Source organism: Salmo salar, chromosome 03, assembly GCF_965601325.2.
Source record: "Salmo salar chromosome 03, fSalSal1, whole genome shotgun sequence".
Taxonomy (NCBI): domain Eukaryota; kingdom Metazoa; phylum Chordata; class Actinopteri; order Salmoniformes; family Salmonidae; genus Salmo; species Salmo salar.
This window is the reverse complement of record NC_138293.1, coordinates 57,740,580-57,758,590: the sequence shown is the minus strand read 5'-3', so window position 1 is coordinate 57,758,590 and position 18,011 is coordinate 57,740,580.

Below are 18,011 nucleotides of genomic sequence, written 5' to 3'. Positions count from 1 at the left end.
TGTTGCTGCTACCGTCTCTTATGACCAAAAGAGCTTCTGGACATCAGAACAGCAATTACTCATTACATTTACATTTACATTTAAGTCATTTAGCAGACGCTCTTATCCAGAGCGACTTACAAATTGATGCATTCACCTTATGATATCCAGTGGAACAACCACTTTACAATAGTGCATCTAAATATTTTAAGGGGGGGGGGGGGGGGGGGGGGGGGGTTAGAAGGATTACTTTATCCTATCCTAGGTATTCCTTAAAGAGGTGGGGTTTCAGGTGTCTCCGGAAGGTGGTGATTGACTCCGCTGTCCTGGCGTCGTGAGGGAGCTTGTTCCACCATTGGGGTGCCAGAGCAGCGAACAGTTTTGACTGGGCTGAGCGGGAACTGTGCTTCCTCAGAGGTAGGGGGGCCAGCAGGCCAAAGGTGGATGAACGCAGTGCCCTTGTTTGGGTGTAGGGCCTGATCAGAGCCTGAAGGTATGGAGGTGCTGTTCCCTTCACAGCTCCGTAGGCAATCACCATGGTCTTGTAGAGGATGCAAGCTTCAACTGGAAGCCAGTGGAGAGAGCGGAGGAGCGGGGTGACGTGAGAGAACTACTCATCTTGAACTGGAAAAATCATTTTTCTTTATTAATGAGTCGGACGAGAGGGATTTACTCCAAACACCCGAACAGGCCCTCATCGCCGTCTTTCGCAGGAGAAAGAGACAAAGGTATCGTGGAAGGAGATTGGGATGCCTTGTGAGGATCCGGTGACAAGTGGCTAATCTGCCTTTGCCATTGGTACCATTGGCCAAAGAACAATCGCTGGATAATAAAGTGAACAAACTACAAGCACGTATATCCTACCAACGGGACATTAAAAACTGTATCTTATGTTTCACCGAGGCGTGGCTGAACGACGACATGAGAAACATACAGCTGGTGGGTTATACACTGTATCGGCAGGATAGAAGAGCATCCTCTGGTAAGACAAGGGGGGCCGGACTATGTATATTTGTAAACAACAGCTGGTGCATGATATCTAAGTCTCAAGGTTTTTCCGCCTGAGGTAGAGTATCTCATGATAAGCTGTCTACCTAGAGAGTTTTCATCTATATTCTTCGTAGCTGTCTATTGACCACCACAATCCGATGCTGGCACTAAGACCGCACTCAATGAGCTGTGTACGCCCATAAGCAAACTGGAAAACGTTCATCCAGAGGCGGCGCTCCAAGTGGCCGGGGACTTTAATGCAGGGAAACTTAAATCTGTTTGACCAAATTTCTACCAGCATGTTAAATGTGCAACCAGAGGGGAAAAAAAACTCTAGACCACCTTTACGTCCTCCATTTGACAAATCTGATCATAATTCTATACTCCTGATTCCTGCTTAAAAGCAAAAACTAAAGCAGGAAGCACCAGTGACTCGGTCAATAAAAAAGTGGTCAGATGAAGTAAATGCTAAGCTACAGGACTGTTTTGCTAGCACAGACTGGAATATGTTCCGGGATTCTTCCAATGGCATTGAGGAGAACACCAGATCAGTCACTGGTGTTCGATGATGTCGTTCCCACAGTGACCGTACGTACATACGCCAACCTGAAGCCATGGATTACAGTCAACATCCGCACTGAGCTAAAGGGTAGAGATGCCGCTTTCAAGGAGCGGGACTCTAACCCGGAAGCTTGTAAGAAATCCCGCTATGCCCTCCAACAAACCATCAAACAGGCAAAGCATCAATACCGGACTAAGATCGAATCGTACTACACTGGCTCTGACGCTTGTCGGATGTGGCAGGGCTTGCAAACTATTACAGACAACAAAGGGAAGCACAGCCGAGAGCTGCCCAGTGACACCATCCTTCCAGACGATCTAAATTACTTCTATGCTCGCTTCGAGGCAAGTAACACTGAAACATGCATGAGAGCTTCAGCTGTTCCGGACAACTGTATGATCACGCTCTCCGCAGTCGATGTGAGTAAGACCTATAAACACAAAGCCACAGGGCCAGATGGATTACCAGGACGTGTACTCCGAGCATGTGCTGACCAACTGGCAAGTGTCTTCACCGACATTTTCAACCTCTCCCTGTCGGAGTCTGTAATACCAACATGTATCAAGTAGACCACCATAGTCCCTGTGCCCAAGAACACTAAGGTAACCTGCCTAAATGACTACCGACCCGTAGCACTCACATCTGTAGCCATGAAGTACTTTGAAAGGCTGGTCATGGCTCACATCAATGCCATTATCCCAGAAACCCTAGACCCACTCCAATTTGCATACCGCCCCAACAGATCCACAGATGATGCAATCTCTATTGCACTCCACACTGACCTTTCACACCTGGACAAAATGAACACCTACACAGTGGTTCTTCCTGTAAAAGTTACGTCATGCTGCAACACATGTTGCGTGCTGCCGCAGAGTTATATGGCACGTTATTTAATTATCAGTCATTGTTGCCATTAATGCTAGTTAGTGCTAGTTTGACCACCAGCGGGCATCTTTGAGAAGCATTTGATAGTCTTCAATATTGGCTGCACCAGAGAATTTAACATCTTAAGGGTCTTCACCTTTTTTTCAATTTTCGCCAAAAATGACATACCCAAATCTAACTGCCTGTAGCTTAGGACCTGAAGCAAGGATATGCATATTATTGATACCATTTGAAAGGAAACACTTTGAAGTTTGTGGAAATGTGAAATGAATGTAGGAGAATAACACATTAGATCTGGTAAAAGATAATACAAAGAAAACAACATGCGTTTTCCACACCCTAATTGTAATCTAACCAATACCCAAAATGGAGATTTAGTGAAAATAAAAATCTCATTGATTTATCAAGACCAGTCCCCATGCTTGTCTCAGAGCAGCGTGAAATGGTGTTGAAATAGTTGACCACACGCGGGTAGACTATTGCTTCAAATCCTAACTTTCCCCAATGGGGAACGGGGGGATGGAGCTGATCGGGCGCAACCCAGGCGACATGGAGATGCAGGGATCCGAGCTCGGGTGAGAGCCGAAGCCACCCTCCCGACCCTCCCGGCCCAGAACCCAGCTCCGAGGGAATGGAGAAGCGGAGGGCGTGGGCCCCCTACACTACCCAGTCCTCAGAGAGTCATAGATAACCCTCTACATACACATTTCTTTACCGGAATCTCTAAATGAAAATACTGGCAGATCCACAAAACGTCCTTGTACAGTAGTAGATCTAATTAAATTTGGAGGATTCTAAATGAATATCTAAGGAGCTTTTATACAATTATAACGCAGGGTTAAAAAAAACTGTTTTAAACTGTATATGTTTATTAAGTAGTCTTGCTTGTATCAGAGCAGCGCGAAACGGTGCTGAAATAGTTGACCACACACAGATAGGCTATTGCTTGTTGGGGGGGATTTTCACACAGTAGCCGGGCTATTAAACTAATCCAACAGATCGGCTCTCAGAACTCATTAACACGCGTTACTGTGTGTGATTCGATATTCTCTCTCTCTCTCTCACACACTTGCTGTCTTGACCTCTGAATGCTCGGCAATGAAAAGCCAACTGACATTTACTCCTACACTCGAAAAAGAAAAAGGTTCCTTGAGTATCCTTTAGGGGTTCTTCAAATTGAAACTGTGGGGGAACCCCTATAAGTTCTTCACAGAACCCTTGAAAAGGATTATTCAAAGCACCACTTATAATGGTTCCGCGAAGAACCTTTTGAGGCTCATTTTTTATAATAATTATACAAATACTGACAATATTGATTTAAATAATGAATTGTTTATTTAGTGGCACAACAAATGTGAATTAATATTTACAAAGTAAGTTACCAAACAAAACACATTACAAATTTGCAACAAAAAAAGTAACCTTTATTTAACTGGGCAAGTCAGTTAAGAACACATTTTTATTTACAATGACGTTCTACTCTGGCAAACCCAGATGACGATGGGCCAATTGTGTGTCGCCCTATGGGGCTCCCAATCACAGCCGGATGTGATACAGCCTGGATTCAAAGCAGGGACTTTAGTGATGCCTCTTGCACTGAGATGCAGTGTCTTAGACCGCTGCGCCACTTGGGAGCCATGACCAATAAATATATTTATTTTCTTCAGAACATTAACCATGTGTGTTCTCTTGTTTTGTACTGTTCTGTAGTTTCAACCCAATGATTTGTCTGACAAACAAAGAAATGTGCGTCCTGCAGGTCCAGGCATGGATCAAAGCTGGCGAGAGTATTTGTATCATTATTTTATTGACGAAAGCATAAAGATGTTGATGAAGAAGCCACATTTGCCTCATTTGCAATCCCAGTTGGTATTCTGTGGAACCATGCGTTTTTGGTGTGGCCCGTTGTCCAGCTCTTTGTCCACTGATCTCCATGGATGGTTGTCGGCATGGTTGTTGTAAAATCTGCTTCCAACTCACACTCTCAAATACATAGATCCCCTGAACGCAGCTCACTTTCCAGCCCATTTTCCAGCTCACACTCTCAAACACATAGATTCCCTGAACGCAGCTCATTCTCCAGATCCCAATCACCTGAATTCTGATCACCTGTTCAGACACCTGTATGTAATTTACAAACTATTTAGTTTGGTTCATTGCACCCCATCATTGTGAGCTATTGTTTGTTTTTGTACACATTCTATTTGGAGGGCTGTTTATTTCCATATTAGTCCTCCTGTGTATTGTAGTTTTGGCCACCCTCACTAACAATGTACTTTTGCCTATCAGATTTCCTGTCATCAACCTCTTGCCTGATCTCCCGGACTACGTTATTAGCCTTTTCCCCTGCCTGTACTGTTACCTTTTTGGATTCCCTGTGTATGACCTTCTGCCTGTCCCTGGACCCAGCTACCTGCCTCTTCCTGTGGTCCTTTACTAAATAAACACCTGCTGTGCCCTGCGCTTGAAACCAGCACTCTGTCTCCCATCATACTCATTACAGTTATATGCACTGTAAAAACACATTCACGTTTTAAGTACACAATTATCGATTTTATTACACAGTATGTCTACACATTGATAGGCTATATAAAAAAATGTTTGAAGAAAATGCACTGAAACCAAAATACTTTAGTTTGAGATCCTCTCAGCTACGGCTCATTTTCAAGTCCTCTGGTGGTTACAGTCCTAACCCTGGAACAGGTAGCACCAAAATAAATAAATAAATAAAAGACCTACAACACCGACGGTAGGCCTACAGTATATCAACAAATATTTTTTTAATCTTTACATGTAGGTGTCCTGATTTAAACCTGATCGAACTTGTTTGCCATCAACTGAAAACATTCATCCGTAACGATACAATTCTCCCTGTACCCTCCTTCTTGGCAAGAGTCTATTGTCCTGCAAATAGCCCATAATGGGTGGATGGATGGCTTATTTTTTATTCCAATGTATTGAACGAATGTATTAATTAGTAATTTACCATTCTCAGCCTGGAAACATTGTTTGCAGTTCACGATCTCATTTTTAAGTCCTTGTTTAATAACCTCTCTGGGACATGTGCCAGTGAAATAGCAGGGCGGCAAATTCAAAACAAAAATCTCATAATTCAGATTTCTCAAACATACAACTATTATATCCCATTTTAAAGATAATCTTCTTGTTAAAAAATAACGATATTTTGGAGTTGATTTCATTTTCAAGTAACTGAAAGTGAGTGGTTGTAATCTGAATAAAAGGAAAAAGTATATTGTCCTGCTAATAGCCCATCCTAGAAACGTTGTTTGCTGAATTCACAGCCTGCAAAGCTTGTTTTCTCTCCCTGTTTTTGGAGGGAGAGAAATCAAAAGCCCACCGCCCAGCCGGTTGTCCAAACCCTCCCCTAACCCGGACGATGCTGGGCCAATTGTGCGTCGTCTCACGGGTCTCCCGATCACAGCCAGCATGGGTATCAAACCAGCATCTGTAGCAACGCAGTTTGCACTGCGATGCAGTGTCTTAGACCACTGCGCCACTCGGGAGATGCCATCCACAAAGTTTTTAATGCTGATCAATTGCCTTGCACAAAGTATCAAAATACTAAAATACTACTAAAACAGAGATATTCAATGACATCAGCAAGAGATATGCTGGACCCTATATTTGAGATTATTTTGTTTTCAAATAACCAAAAGTTATTGGCTGTATTAGAGAATTTAAAACATTTTTTGTAAGAACATAGTATATGGGATTTATTTTAAGAAATATAGCTTAATTAATATAATGTTTTTTCTATTCCAAGAAAAAACATAAACGAAACCCTCAGGGTTTCGATTAGGAAAATATGGTGCTGTACAACATGACCTTTATTTAACTAGGCAAAACAGTTAAGAACAAATTCTTACTTACAATGACCGCCTACACCGGCCAAACCTGGACGATGCTGGGCCAATTGTGCGCCACAGTAAAGAGCACAATTGATACAGCCAACCTAACTAAGAAATACATTTGACGATACAATTCTCCCCCTACCCTACTTCTTGGCAAGATTCTGTTTTCCTGCTAATAGCCCATATTGCCACTGTACAACGTGACTGGTCAGGAGTAGGCTACAGTACTACAGTAAGAGCAAAATAATCCTAACATTTCCACACCCTAATTGTAGTCTAACCAATACCCAAACGGAGATTCTGTGAAAATAAAAATCTCATTGATTTATCAAGACCAGTCCCCATGCTTGTCTCAAAGCAGCCTTGTCTTGACCTCTGAATGCTGTCTTTTCCCCTTTCCACTTGCCTCTTCCATTAATTTCGAAAGAGTATTTTCCAGTAAGCATAATCAGTGTTCTAACTCCCCTGTGTGTTGGTCTGGAGCAGTGACGCAAGGTACCGTACTAAACCACAAATTACCTCTAAGTCCCGCAGCATAATCTCAAAACTTTTAGTTGAGCAACCACTGTATGTGAGAACTCTATTCATTGACTGTAGTTCAGCGTTCAACACCATAGTGCCCTCAAAGCTCATCACTAAGCTAAGGACCCTGGGACTAAACACCTCCCTCTACAACTGGATCCGGCCCCAGGTGGTAAGGGTAGGTAACAACACATCCGCAACGCTGATCCTCAACATGGGGGCCCCTCATTGGTGAGTGCTCAGTCCCCTCCTGTACTCCCTGTTCGCTCATGACTGAACGGCCAGGCACGACTCCACCATCATTAAGTTTGCCAATGACACAACAATGGTAGGCCTGATCACCGACAACGATGAGACAGCCTATAGGGAAGAGGTCAGAGACCTGGCCATGTGGTGCCAGGACAACAACCTCTCCCTCAAAGTGATCAAGACAAAGGAGATGATTGTGGACTACAGGAAATGGAGGGCCGAGCACGCCCCCATTCTCATAGACAGGGCTGTAGTGGAGAAGATTGAGAGCTTCAAGTTCCATGGTGTCCACATCACCAACAAACTAACATGGTCTAATCACATTTGACGATCCCACTACCCTCCTCCTTGGCAAGAGTCTATTGTCCTGCTAATAGCCCATAATGGCACTATACAATGTGAACGGTCAGGAGTAGGCTACAGCACTACAGTAAGAGCAAAATAATCCTAACATTTCCACACCCTAATTGTAGTCTAACCAATACCTAAATGGAGATTAATTGAAAATAAAAATCTCATTGATTTGTCAGGAGACTTGGCATGGGTCCTCAGGTCCTCAAAAGGTTCTACAGCTGCAACATCAAGAGCATCCTGACGGGTTGCATCACTGCCTGGTATGGCAACTGCTCAGCCTCCGACTGCAAGGCACTACAGAGGGTAGTGCGTACGGCCTAGTACATCACTGGTGCCAAGCTTCCCGCCATCCAGACTATTTGGATTGTTGCCGCCCCTCCTTTATGCTGCTGCTACTGTGTTATTATCTATGCATAGTCACTTCAATAACTCTACCTACATGTACAAACACCCTCGACTAACCTGTGCCCCCGCACAATGACTCTGTACCGGTACCCCCTGTATACAGCCTTGCTATTTTACTGCTGCTCTTTAATTATTTGTTACTTTTATTTCTTTAGGTATTTTTCTTAACTGAATTGTTGGTTCATGGCTTGTAATGAAGCATTTCACTGTAAGATCTACACCTGTTGTATTCGGCGCATGTGTTTTGGGGCTTGGATTTGGGTTTTGGATTTATTTTCCTGTTGGGTGTCAACATGAAAAAGAGAACAACCTGATAAATCAAATTACTGCACTGCTAATTTACAACACCTTCCATTAGAAACCATGGTTCCAAACTGCTACTGCTGCCTCACATTACCAGAAGCTGTACTTGGATAGGCTGACAATGTACTCAGCCGTGAAATTGCCTTTCTTTGGACTGCACCGGCATGCTAAATTGTTAGCAGTGCCAAAACCTGCACTGAACAAGAGCCTGTGGCGGTAATGGCTGTCCAATGAGAGCGTATGGAAGGGAATGACCTGCGTGGGAAGACACCCTCAATTGGATTCCTTCAGTGTAGCCCTATATCACAATGCTAACGTGCAATTACACAAACAGATGTAAGATGAGAAGCAGGGGTAGAGCCGCATCTGTAATTACATGTTCATCTGAGCAGTCAGGGAAATTGCGTGCTGAAGTCGTCCGGTTACTGTGTGTTTTTATAGACTAGAAGAACTTGTGTGCTGTGAGGGACTGGTATTGGCTTTGGCTTTGAAAACAACAACAACCAGTGGGTTTTTGTTTTGCTCAATCAAAAACATTTAAAATACGATTGACTTTTGCAATGGCCACCTGACAACTTGCTTCTCCCTGGCCTATCCCCTTAGTCCTTCTCCAATCTCTTCACCAGTCCAGCTCTCGATAGCCTGGTTGCCAGTCTGTTTAGCTTACATTCGTCTCCAGGCATAAGCGACATAAGCGGTCGCTTGGGGCCCACTGCAGTTTTTTTAATTTTTTTGGGGGGGGGGAACTCAGTCGGGGTCTCAACTTAATGTTGAGAGTTACAATAGTAGAATACACAAGGTGAAATTTCTACATTTGGTTGTGCATCAGCAGTTTCTCTTGTTATGTCAGTCACTGACTGTCACTCAGTGTCAGCTAGTTAGTCTTGCCAGCTATTTAAAGTGGAACTGACAGCGTTTGAACTACTTTGCAGATATGAAACAGACCGTCATAACATCAGGCAAAACTATCACATATCCAGTTTATGCTACAGAACCAGCTTTATAAAGAGGTTTTGACTCAATATTCCATGACATAGAGTAGGCCATTATTGACAGAATAGATGGATGCAGTTCAATGCATGATTAATAATTCACCAATACATGTATTTATATTCCAACAAATATTGCTATCATGTTGTAAATCACAGTTGGCCTGGTACATTATTTGCTACCTCCAGCCATTTAGGATGAACTGTTTCAGTTTCAATTACTCAGTATTTTGGACAAAAACGGATGACTGCAACGAAGACTGGGAATGTGAATACAATTAAACTAGCAAGGGTAATGATCACAAGCCAGTCATAAGGTGGCTAATAGACTAGCATATATATTTATTTATCAGCTAGCTAGCTGCTGGGAGGATGTCATGTCATTGGACGAGTGGATGACTTTTCCCCCAGCATATTGTTTTTCCAGTGGCTACAGCTAGAGATGCATGTGTCATTTGGTTAGCTTGCAAGAATTATGAATCACTTTGCTAGGTAGCTATACTGAACTTGAATAAGTGTTAGCATATCACTTAGTTGTCAATCAAATGTATTTGGCATCGATCAAATGGACAGGCAGTCAAGTTCCCACTCAGTTGTCAAAACTTGGGTTGCAACAAGTATGCATTGGCAGGCAATTCAGTGCAATTCTGACAGCCAACTAAGAGCTGAAAATGTTTGAGAGGGTTTTTCTACTGTTCCCTTGTTAGATTTTAGCTAATCTCGCTCTTGCTAACATTAGTTGTTGATTTTGTTGTTGATTATGATGATGTGCATAGGCAACTGAGAGAGAGAGAGACTACCTATTCATGGTTGTTTGATCAATAGGACTGTAAAGTTCCCAAATCCAAGAAGACTCCTGTGATATTTACATATTTGAAGAAATCCATTCAGGTGTATTTTGTGACTTTTGGCGAATGCTTTCTAATGATCTAAAGTAGCACTGTTGCTACTGCAAGTGAATACTTTGCACTGTCCAGTTCAAAGTGAATGATGGTAGGCCCGTGTGGCAAATGCCATATTTGCATATAGGCCTACTGCAGCTCTGATTGGTTATGGCTCACCGGCCTAGGCAGAGTCCGGTCCTTGACAAGACAGTTTTTATTAGGTTTTATTTACTGCAGTGCCTATTAATTGTCCAAAGACATGGTCTCTTTCCCACTATAGTATATTGCTATTGAATTTTCACAAATGCCTTAGTATACGTAATTCCCAAGCATTTTATGAAAGTATGAAAACGTGAAAATGACTATCTAATTTCTCGCTTGTCAAATAAAATGAAAAAAATAGCAACATATTCTTCCTGTGGGTGTAAATGAACAGATTTTAATAAAATGCCATGTTGCTAAAAAGCTGTCAGTTCCACTTTAAACTTGTAGTAATCATGGTCGGATATTGATTGGGCATTCAAGGCAGGTGGCCACGGGCCCTGACCTCCAGGGGACCCCCATTGATTTTGTTATTCAATCTCACTCTGATATCATTAACTCTTGGCAAAATGTATAGACTTGCAGGAAATTAGCTTTAAAACTGCAAAGATTTCTCTCCACCCCATGACAAAATGACTGTAAAACTGCAATTTCGTTCTCTCTTGCCCATGGCAAAATGTGTACAATTGCAAAAATATTCCTTCCTTTAGAGGCCTTGGACTGTCACCCACGTTACATTTTGGGAACGTGCCTCGGCTCGGTTCGACAGCACCACCCATTAATTGGAATGGACAACGCCCCCTGCTGGCTCTAATTTATTGCCATTGATGTGCGTCCAATGCCAGCCAATGATGCATGTTCTCCAGCATACAGCAGCAGCAGTCACACTCTGCGCATGTCACGTACTTTAATGACTTGAAGCCATAGTAAAATATACCAGAGCAGGGTTTCCCAAGCTCGGTCCTTGGGCCCCCTGGGGTGCCCCAGCACCACACAGCGGTTTCAGGACCAAGTTTGGGAAACCCTGCACTAGACTAGGACTCTCCAACCCTGTTCTTGGGGAGCTACCGTCCTGTCTGTTTTCACTCCAAACCCAGTTATAACTAACCTGATTCAGTTTATCAACCAGCGAATTATTCGAATCAGGTGCACTAGATTAAGGTGAAAAAAACTGGTTAGTGCTAAACAGAATACTTGGGACATCCCTGAGATACTTGGGACATCCCTACCCTATATCTAACCTTAACCCCTACCCTAACCTTAATCATAACCATAAACCTGACCTCACCCTAACCATTTTAGATTTCAACTTCAATGGGTTAGGGATGTCTCCAGTGGCGATTTTAGCATGTAAATCTTGGTGGGGCAAAAAGAAAAGTGGGATGCATGCAAGCAAAGCCACTACACTACACAACACAACACTAAACAATACATTAATTGCACTATAACGGTGACAAACGGTGCCCACAAATGACCTATACATAAAGCTGTCCCAATAGCAGTCCCAACATCTTACCAGTGCTACACATGGCTATCAGCAGAGCCTTGTCTGGCAGTGAAACAGTTAATTCAGCCTCATTTACTGCCTTAAAAAAACATAGCTAATATGGCTGACTTGTAGTTTCTAATGACAATTGAGATGTACAAACTATGGCATAATGGGACGACAAGCGGATAAGAGGCAATCCATAATTTCGATTAAGACATTAATGAACGAGCTAGGATGGACTTAGGCAATATAACTATTTGTTTAGCACTTTTGAAATGTGTGTTCTCCCTGTACACCAAGTCAGAACTGTAGGATAAATAAAGGAGGCATATAAGCAGACAATAAAAGCTCTTACAGTATTTGATGATTACATTTCTCTAAAACAGGTTATAGGCTAGATGTGCACCACCAAGTCAGAACAGTAGACAAAATGAATCGGGGTAAATCAACCAAATTATTAGGGTGAGGCACATGGGCTACTAACATCTTACTACGCAACAGTATACATACCTTCCTGGCATATTACATAATTTATGCAGCAGCATACAATACATTTTTGGGCTTACCTTGTTGTGCTGTGCTCACTTGAACAGGAAGTTGGCGCGGCGGTCCTTTGTGGGCAAATGTTGTCATCAAAGTCGGTCATTCTCTGGATTTATGGTGCTTTCAAAACAACTAGGAACTGTGAAAAAAAACAAGATTGAATCCTGATAGCATCAATGATCTTCAGGTCGTAGCTTTAGAAAGAGGCCAGATTTACAATTCCGAGTTGGATGACCATTCAAAACGTATTTTCCCAGTCGTAGCTTGTTTATTCCTGACTTCACAGTTGTCTTGAACTCACTGAAGTCAAGTTTTTGCAGTTCCGAGTTGTTTTGAGCGTGGCATAAATCATGCTTCATTGATAGCATGGCCAGTGTTGAATGTTTATCATTTTAACAGCCCATTAATCCCAGATTTCGGACCACGCAGCCACTCCACTGAATAGCAGGCTATTAGCCTGTCACTGATTCCTTCCAAACCACTCATTGTTGAATTTGCGATTTCCAACTTGTTGTGTAATGTTTATGTCCAATGGCCAATGAGCACCAATATGTTTTATCTATAATTTCTCTTCTTTATTTTTCTTCATATGACAAGGATTAAAAAGGATTTGCCAGTGGATTGTCGACTTGATTCATGATGACTGCTAGCTAAGATTTTGAAAGTATGGTGTTGACATCAGTCCAATCAAAGCCACTGTACATATTATGTGATTTGAAGTCATTTTATCTGTGGCCAATGACTTTGCGCCTTCTTGGATGGGCACTTGTAATTTAACTCTATTGCAGCACCCAAGGGGCTAGAAGAGTGTACAACGCTGTCAAGGCAAAAGGTGGCTATTTTGAAGATTCTCAAATATATAATATATTTTGATATGTTTAACCCTTTGTTGGTTACTACATCCTTCCATATGTGTTATTTCATAGTTTTGATGTCTTCACTATTATTCTACAATGTAGAAAATAGTAAAAATAAAGACAAATCCTTGAATGAGTAGGTGTCCAAACTTTTGACTGGTACTATAGACAGGTGTGCCTTTCCAAATCATGTCCAATCAATTGAATTTACCACAGGTGGACTCCAAACAAGTTGTAGAAACATCTCAAGGATGATCCATGAAAACAGGATGCACCTGAGCTAAATTTCGAAACTCATAGCAAAGGGTCTGAATACTTATGTAAATAAGGTATGTGTTTTTTATTTTTAATAAATATCCAAACATTTCTAAAAACCTGTTTTCGCTTTGTCACTGTGGGGTATTGTGTGTAGATTGCTGAGGATTTTATTTTCTTAAATCCATTTTAGAATAAGGCGTAACAAAATGTGGGGGAAAAATCAAGGGATCTGAACACTTTCCAAAGGCACTGTAAACTGGGTAAATCAGTTGAAGAAATAAGTAATACGATTTTAGGTCATGTTTTTCAGAATGGAAATGTTTGTCTGTTTTTTTCCTCCAGAAAAGGCATTTAATCCTACCCACTAATTTATTAAACATATCTTAGAATACAATTAAGTTGAACATCGCAAATGTATTAAATCAGTCTACAAAACATCTGTTTAAAAGTATTGTATTGTGTTATCCACTTGACTCTTTATCTGTAGTACAGGAGGCAATCACTGACAGAGAGAAGGAACACAGAAAGAACAAAGTAATTCCCTGTCCGCATAAATTTAATAATCACTTGAGAGGAAAGGTAATAGAGACAGACAATGCAAGCGCAGTAAATGCAGGTATCAAAAACACACACTGATTTCCAAAACAAGCTACAAATTGGCTATGGTTCTAATTTGACAATGCAGGCAAGGTACAATAATTGCTTTCAAAGGGCTTTCGATAGGGAACACGTCTTGCCTATTGATAGAGGGTCATGATCAGTGAAATAGAAAATAGACACTGGCCTTATTCAATAAATCATTGCCGTTTGTGTGTGTGCATAATTTTAGAATTACAATAAATTCTACACTGTAAGAAAAGACTAGGCAACCCCCCCCCCCCAAAAAAGTAACAAAATATATAATGAGTCATTCACACTGTGTTGGTTCAGTCATTACTGGAGTGAGTATGGATTGTTGATGCTTAAGTTGAGATGGAGGCATGTCTGGTGTTTTGAACATAGTGCTAATCTTACTTACAGACTGAATCCCACGGCTTTGTCGCAGACAGACAGCAGCTCATCACTCACTGATACACCAGAGGAGCAGCTTGAGGAGCTCATTGGCAAACACTTGGGGATAGTAAGCTCTGAGCATGCAGGCTAAGTAGCAGCAGAGGATGTTTAGAGAGACTGACTGTTTTCCCAGGCATATCAACGGGTCCCTTTGACCCTTTCTTCCCAGTGTACATCCCTTTCAACCCTCCACATCCACCCTCCACTTGCCTCCCTCCGGCTCCTCTGCATCCACTTACTAGCCCGCATCCAACTCAATGCAAGTGAGCTAGAAAGACAGTACTCTGGAAAGCTGCACAGCACTCTCACAAGAGACACTCTGAAAGTGGAAAAGCATTGATGTTTCATTGCAATCTTCTCCAAGAATCGATCTATACTGACCAAAAGAGCCTTGGCTCAGAAAGGACTGCTGATTAAAATGCTGAGCTTGAATGGTGGCTGTTCAAATAGAATACCTTTGGTAGTAAAAGAAAGTCGGAGACACTGTAATCGAGCCCTAAAACATTAAGGTAGTATAGGACAAGAGTGAAAGTGTGTGAAAGCCATCTCATCTAAGAAAAAGGGAATTATAAACACAAATTGTGGAGTGAAAGTCACTGAATCAATTCATGAAAGGACGCTTTAGGACTCGGGGAGCAATGCCTGAAATCTTGCTGGTCGTTTAAGTGAAAGTATCTAATGGGCTTGTGGTAATGCCATATGAAAAGGTGTAATTTTTTGAAGGCCTACTACCTTTGCACAACAATTCAGACTAAAAGCAGCGGGGTCCCTCAGGGAGGATTTCTGTAGATAACCTCTGCCTGCCTGTACAGCTATGCCACGCTAGGCTACAGCCCCTTAGGTTACATAACACTGTCATGCTAGCATCTGTGTTACACATCGCTGATTTGCATTGCAAAACACTCTATGCTATTGCTCTTCTGTGATAAAGCTCATCAATTACAAGGAGATGCTGATAGGGCATAGATTTTTTGCATGATAAAGAGACAGAGGAGATTAGAACTGCTGAGGTGCATTATCATAAATCAGGAAGTGCACAGTAGACAATAATTGTTATTTGAATAGAGGAAAATGAAGTGCAGTGGCTGATCTGGGTGTGAGTCAATGGGTCAATACTGTGCACTTCCTAACACTTCCAATTTTGTTAACTCGTTGCAGTGTTCATTTGAACACTTTTCAGGTATGTATATGTGTTCACTCTCAACAGGGTGAATTTCACACTTTCAAAAGTACTCTACAGTGGAGGGAAATATAATGAAATTGTGTATGTTGTCAAGCCTATTATGCATATTTCCCAAGGTTCATTTTCTTTGAGTGAATTATAGAGTTAACATCCATGACTGTATTTGTTAGTGACACAGACACGGTGGTTGAATTATTTCCTTTAAAAGGCCTGTGGCGTTCACCAGGTGAGTTCCTATGCGAATGTTATCATTAAAATGAAACTATGACTACATACATAACATATATCCTAAGGCCTTACTTTGATTGCAGAATTTTATCCTAACTCAGTGGTGATAGGAAATACCTGGTTTACAGGCCAGTTCTGGCCTGCAAGTCACACAGTGGAGGCTCCTCAGAGGAGGAAGGGGAAGACCATCCTCCTCAGTGAATTTCATAAAAATAGTAAAACATTGAAAAAGTAATCCTTTATAGACAAAACTATACTAAATATATTCACATCAAATAATTGATTAAAACACACTGTTTTGCAATGAAGGTCCACAGCTAGCTACCGTCCTCCTCTCAGTACATTGACTTCAATACAAAACCTAGGAGAATCTTGGTTCTCACCCCTTTCCATAGACACAATAATTATGACAACTTCCGGAGGACGTCCTCCAACCTATCAGAGCTCTTGCAGAATGAACGACATGTTGTCCACCCAATCAAAGGATCAGAGAATGAATCTAGTACTGAAAGCATAAGCCACAGCTAGCTAGCAGTGCATAAAATGTGGTGAGTAGTTGACTCAAAGAGTTAGAAAGACAATAGTTGAACAGTTTTGAACAAATGAATTTCTTCAAAAATGAAGGAGAAGCAACTTACTTAGCTAGCAAATGCAGCTGGCTAGTTTAGTTACTCAAACACCCAGCTCAAACAGAGGGATGCTATGTTAGCTAGCTGGCTATGACTATCCAACACAACACTGGAACTCTTCCAAGTCAAGGTAAGCTTTTGGTTTTATTAATTTATTGCTACCGGGGCCTGCTGGTGTAACTGCTTACTGACTATACACTGTAAAGTTACTGCATGATTGTAGCGGGTTTACTAATGCATTAGTTCTATTAACTATGTTGACTAGGACATTGCTTTATATGCTTATATGGGGATAACAATGTAGGCTGTGTGTAGCGTTTATGACATGGTTTGGCTTGGAAAGTTTTTTTGCCTGGTCACGTTCAGCTGATGTGTTGTTCATTTAAGTCCACAAACGAAGGGAATAGGTGATAGGAGGAGAGCGCATAGAGGCTAGAATGAATACAACGTGGCTGCTATGAAAGTGAACTTTGTTTATGCGTGATCAGGGGTGTATTCATTCCTCCGATTCTGTTAACTTTTCTTAAACGGAAGCAAACAAAAAGGGGATAAAAATACCTGAATTTGTCCAATGAAAACTCTCGTTTGCAACTGTTGGACTAATGATTACACCCTAGATAAGCTAGATGCAGGCAAGAGTGTACAAGGCGATATTGAATGTGTCACTATCATCTCAAATTTATCTCAACTTGTGTGCAGCTACATTGTAAACTTTCATTCATAGGCTCGGTTGTAGCAACCTCATGATGGGTATAAGGACAATTTGAGTATCATGTAGTAGCCTAAACCTATGTTACATTGAACTGGGTGAATGGAATATGAATGACAGTCATCAAACATGCTGTAATAGAAATAAGGTCATGTTCATAAAGAAAACAAATCATCTTCCCTCATCATAAACGCCACTGACGTCACATTATGCTGGCATGCAAAGTGAAGTGTAAATTATTTTGTAATCTACAATTGGAATTTTTACTTATCCACAAACCACATTCAGAATGACTGTCAGGATAATTGGAAATGAAGGAGACTACCTAAACATTTAAACTGGAACAACCATTTCAGTAATGGGGGCAATAAATCTAACTAACTGATTGGATTTCTTTAGAAAAATGCATGTTATTTATCTTTGTTTAGCATAAGATTATCAATGTACATGCACATTTTCTTTAAACAATCCTAAAATAATATACCTGAAGTAGAGCATGCTGGGAAATATGATAATGATGGGCGTGGGTTTGATGGGACTGTTTTACTCTCCATAGTCTAAAACAATAACTCTGGTTATTAACACCAATACCACTGAGTGTTGATTTCACTCTTACAGAATGAATTTAACTCTTGAATCAACACTCAAAATGTAACAAAAACATTATATCAACACTGGCTAATTTGCTGTGCATCATCATGTTTTTAGTAGGAAACAATGAAATTCCCCCCAGTGTGACTGGCAGGGTTTGCTCTCGGGTCTCCTGCACTGACCACCTCTGTTAGACCAGCCTCGTGCTTTCTAAGACATCTGTTTCTGCATCAGAACATTCCTCATATCCTGCTGTGGTGTACAATAACTTGGCAAATGTGTGAAAAACAATACACATTGTAAAAAAACCAACACAACTTTTGTTATTTGAATAAAGGAAAATTAAGTGCAGTGGCTTATCTGGGTGTGAGGCAATAAAGGAGTGAGAGGTAGAACCCAGGTGCATGGTCCTTTCTCAGCTACATCAAAGTCTGC